Source organism: Papaver somniferum, chromosome 11 (assembly GCF_003573695.1).
Source record: "Papaver somniferum cultivar HN1 chromosome 11, ASM357369v1, whole genome shotgun sequence".
Lineage (NCBI taxonomy): Eukaryota > Viridiplantae > Streptophyta > Magnoliopsida > Ranunculales > Papaveraceae > Papaver > Papaver somniferum.
In genome coordinates this window covers 131,158,879-131,164,147 of record NC_039368.1, presented here as the reverse complement: position 1 = coordinate 131,164,147, position 5,269 = coordinate 131,158,879, and positions in this window count along the sequence as shown.

Here is a 5,269-nt window from a genome sequence, read left to right as displayed (position 1 = left end):
TTGGGTCTCGCGTATGCTTAATCCGCATCCATTTCCTCCGTCCGGATCTGTGGAATGGCTCATTCGTCCTCAGGATGATTCATCAAATGTGCCTTCTTTCGAAGATGTCCCTCGCTTAGCGGTTCATAGGGGAGATTATACTTTTCCTACGATCGACCATCGTTCATCCGCTGAGTCGCATGATTCTTGGGATCCGTGGATTGACTACATCCGTTCCAATCCAGATAACGCGAGCACCATTCGTTCTTCAGGCCATATGAGCTAAGGAAAGTAAAGTCAGACACCAATGTAGTTTAGTAATATCATTCGCGAAAAACTGGAAAATATCCATAGATGACATGAAAATACTTGCTTACTCGCTGAATAATGCCTTCAAACGTTGCTGACCCTCAGCCATTGACATAGGATCTTCTGCCTGGAAAAGGATGATAGATGATATATCAAAGGCAAAATCAATGCAGTAATATTCGATAGTCTTATGTGTACTACTAGGAAATGAGAAAGGTATTGCTTAATCAATGATGAAAATTTTAGTAACTCGGAGACAACTAAGAAAGCCCAGTACGTTCACACAAGATATCTAAGAGTACAAGGAGTGGTGAGCAACAAATCCAGCTTACAGTAAGTTTTGAGATGGGAACCATGGCAGTTGGAATGAAGAGAGTAGACAAAACTATTGCAAGCCACCTGCAAAAAAAAATAAATAAACCATGAAACAAAACTTAGAAAGCAAACACCTGTATGCATTGGGAGACTATCTCACATATTATAGGAAACCCTTTTACCAATTAGGATGGTCTGGCAGAGGCTCACCCATTGACAATAAATTGTGAAAGCCATCAATTAAGTACTGTATGGCTTCCACAGGAAGAAATGATTCAACAGCTGCAATAGACACTTGAGTCACAACAGGAGCTGTGGGTGTTACAACTTGCATAGATTTATCTGAGAGAACTTGAGCAACTCTTCTACATATTCAAACTTGTCCGAGCCTTCTCCAAATGCACTTGCACCTCTACTCGAGGAGGAGGTATATCTATGGATTAATGAGAATCCAACTGATGCGTAGGAACCAAAGGACAACAAAGATCTCCTGTCTTGAAATAGGGAGCCAAACCCAGCGGACCCATTGTTAACGTTGGCCACTCCGGTATCCCGTCACAAGAAATTATCATCCCCCAGTCTACACTTATCAGCAATAGGATGTTGTTGGTGTTTACTATCATCAGCATCACTATAAGCAATGTAGCTAAAGGAAGGGTGAAAACGATCCCCTAATAGACTAACTCGAAGTGAGGCTGTGCCTATACGCCATCTACAATGAACACATAAAACATCATAAGCAATCATGATCTCAATCAAAGGAATGATTTTATCACAAATATGGTTGAAACAAATAAAGGGGTTCCTCGATTAAAATCACAAATCCAGAACCCCCAATTAGCTAATTTGCATCATAATTTATCCCAAAAATATCAAACTTCAGTTAAAGGGAGCTAATTTCAAGTTGAAAAGGAAAAACGAAGAAGATATTATCACAAATCCTAGTTAGGTTGTGTATCCAGAAGTAACAAAAAGAGATGAACCCACAAGGTAGAAGCTAAAGAAGAGATCTGAAAGCGAGAGGAGGAGGTTTTGGTATTATACCTTTGCGAATTTCTTCTTCTTCTTCTTCCTTCACTCTGCAGAGAGGATGAGAGAGAATATAATGGTCGTTAATAGCTTCTTTCTTCTCTAGGGCCTACGGGTTAAGTTTACAGAAAACAAGCGATTTCGAGGGCCAAGGCCCAGTTTATTTCTTTCTGTATTTTCTATATATATATATATTTTGTAGTGATGCTACCATGTCTCAAGAATGCATAACAACAAAGTGAAGATGCAACTTTAGGCTGTTTGATTTTGCATTACATAAGATCTGACGGCATTTAGAATTACTTTACATACCCAAATGAAATTGATTCCGCCGCCGCTTCCTCCTCCTTTAGAATTAGGGTTGTCTCTGATGGTGGAAGTTTTCTTTCTTACTTGAGGTGCTTTTCAATTCCCATCAGGTAATCCAATTTCAATTCCAGTTCCAATTTGTTTTAGATTTAGGATCTTCAAATCAGACACAAATTGATTCCTCTTTTAATGTGGTTCTCTCAGAAAAAAAATAAATATATATTTATCAAAGTAATGTTGGTGGAGATCTACTTTCTTGAGTTGGTCTCCTCAACTCCCAGCAGGTAATTCTCCTACATCAGTTTTCTTTTCCGTGTTAAGCTTTTGTTTTCCTAGCTTTTATATAATAAATCTAGTTCTTTTGCTGTTAGTTCCAGTTTTGCATCTTTAATAGTATTGCTGATTCCTTTATTCAATTAGGGTCTCTCAAAAGAAATACTCCAACAGTGACGGAGACAATGAAGAGACCTTATAAAAGAAAAAATTGTGGTGATGCACATACTTCAACAATAATGGATATCAAGAAGAAAAGACCTTATAAGAGAAAAAACTGTGGTGATGAAAATACTTCAACATTGATGGAGACAAAGAAAAGAAAAGATTGTGGTGGTGGTGATACAACAGATACGTCGACAGTGAGTAAAGATTGTGATGGTACAAATACTCCAACAGTAATGGAGATGAAGAAAAGACCTTATAAAAGAAAAAATTGCGGTGATGCAAATACTTCAACGGAGATGGAGACATGTAGAAGAAAAGATTGCGGTGGCGATACAACAAATACGTCAACAGTGATGGAGATGAAGAAGAAAAGAGCATATAGAAGAAAGAAGTGCCTTCCTCATGATTTAATTGTGGATGAAATATTAACCAAGCTTCCAGTCCCGACACTGCTGACGTCGGTTCTGGTATCCAAACTCTGGTATAACTCCATTCATATTCATCATAAACGCTTAACTTATTCTCATTTCCTTCAATCACAAAGACAGCCCCAAGTTGTCATTAGTCTTTTAAATGTCAGGAATGGGGTTACTAAAGACACGGGTGAGCCTGAGTATGGGTGTCACTTCTTCAAATTTAACACTAGAATTTATGGTACTGAAAATGTTCTAAAGTTTGACAAGTTCCGAGGTTGTGTTTTTGATCGCGGTGTATATGAGATGGTCGGTTACCGTCATGGTCTACCATGTGTGGCTGCAGTCGGTAAATACTCAACTGGTTACATGATTGTGGACCCAAACAGGAAAGACTTTCTCTGTATCTTTCATCCAGTTAAAGTTGGGAAATGCACCACCAATGCACACACCATCTGTCACGGATTTGGGTTCGATTCCTCAACGAACGAGTACAAGTTGGTAAGTTTTTTCTCTACTGCTGAAAAGGGGCTTAACGCTGTGGTATTTACACTGGGAACTAAATCATGGAGAGATGTCACTGCGACAATTATGCCCATATCAGGTCGTCCTATTAGACGCATAAGAGTGCGCTCGCTTAGGAACAAATCAGCCATCTTCTGTAGTAGCAGCACCAATGGATGTTTGGTCTGGAAATAACAGCACTCTTGGGGGAAGCAGGATCTAACGATATCGAGCATGATAACAGTAATATGGATGGTAATGAGCTGGAGATGCTACTGTCGTTCAATCTCCATGACGAGAAGCACCAGTTCATTCAACTGCCAGCCAAACGCACAACTGGCGAGCAGCAGAAGCACACACTTGCTGATTATCCTCATCTTCTGAAGTTCAAGGGTAAGCACTTACATGTTGATTATCCTCATCTTCTGGAATTCAAGGGATCTCCTTGTATTGCACGTTTCGAAAAATTATCAAGGAATAGAAGTGATAATTCTCATCGTCGCCCGTGATGGTCATCTGAGTAGTAGTTGCTGCTGTTGTTGTAAAGTTCATTTGCACCTATTGAAGGATCAAGGGTGGGTTAAGGAGGAGAGTTTTGATGTTTGTGTAGATTCTAATCTAACATGGTCAAGGAATCTGGCACCAGATCCCTGCTGTTTTTGCTCCGGCAGTACACCTCCTACTGGCATCTTCAGTTTCTCGGATCAGATGTTTCTTTACTGGTTCAACGGGAAGCATCTTCAAGTTTACAATTTGCGTTCTAAAAAACTTCAGCTTGTACTGCCTGTTCATCCTAAAGAGGCTGATGTTTTTGGAGCAAAGGGGATAGAACCCCGGCACATTTATAATCGTTCCAATGATCCTTTTAGTTGGTTATATGATGATATTGCTTTCATCAATCAAGATTTCCAGCTGCACTGTCATGAGGAGAACTTTGTTTCTCTGCAAACCTTCATACCAGAAGGAGTGGAAGGAGTTGATGTTGATGGTTTCAGTGAGTCGGATTTGAATAGATGTTCGGCATATGTGCTTATCCACAGAGGCTCAAAAGTGTATTATCCTTCTTATTAGTAGACATATGTAGCAACATATCTCGGTAACTGACATCAGTTTACTAGATTAATTTAGTTTTCTCAGATCAGATGTTGCTGAGGATTACCTTCCCGAAATGCTTCAGCTTTTACTGCCTTCAAACCTAAAGAGGATGTGTCTTTCGAGCTATGAGGAAGAACCATGGAACATCTTTAATGCTCGGCATTTATTGCTCCAATGTGGATTGTCAGCTGCGCTGTCATTAGGAGAACTTCCCTTTGTCTGCAAACCTTAGTACCGAAAGGAGTTGTGATGTTTTCAACGAATTAGATTTAAAGCGAGAAGACTCTCCATGTTAGGGGATATCTGTTTATCAACAGAGGTTCAGAAGTGTTTTATCCTTTTTTTTAATTAGTTCATGTATGTACTATCTTATCTTGGTAATTCTCATTGGTTTACTAGATTTATTGGTTAAGTTTTAGAGCATCTCCAATGTATTGTGATGTGTATCCTATGTGCAAATAGACAATGTAAACTCAAAATTTTCCTACAATTTAGGAATTTGAGAGAAATTATCTCCAATGGTAGATGTTTTGTAATCCATTTAGATTTATTTAATGGGTCGAAATATTTCCCTTTTTTATTGAAGGCTATTATTGGGGCGTCACACTCCAATAGAGGGGTTTCACTTGGATTCTTAATGTCCAAAAAAGTAGTTATGGGATATCCTAACACATATACAAAATGTTTAGCTTACCCTTTAACTAAAATAAAACTTAAAAACCGTAGAAGTGATTTTACGTCCAGGTTAGGATTAATTCCAACCGTAAAATTTTATTTGCATGTAGTTTTACGTCCAGGTTTGGATTAGTTTACAACCGTAGAAGCTCATTTTACGTCCAGGTTTCTTTTAATTCCAACCGTAAAATCCGATTTTA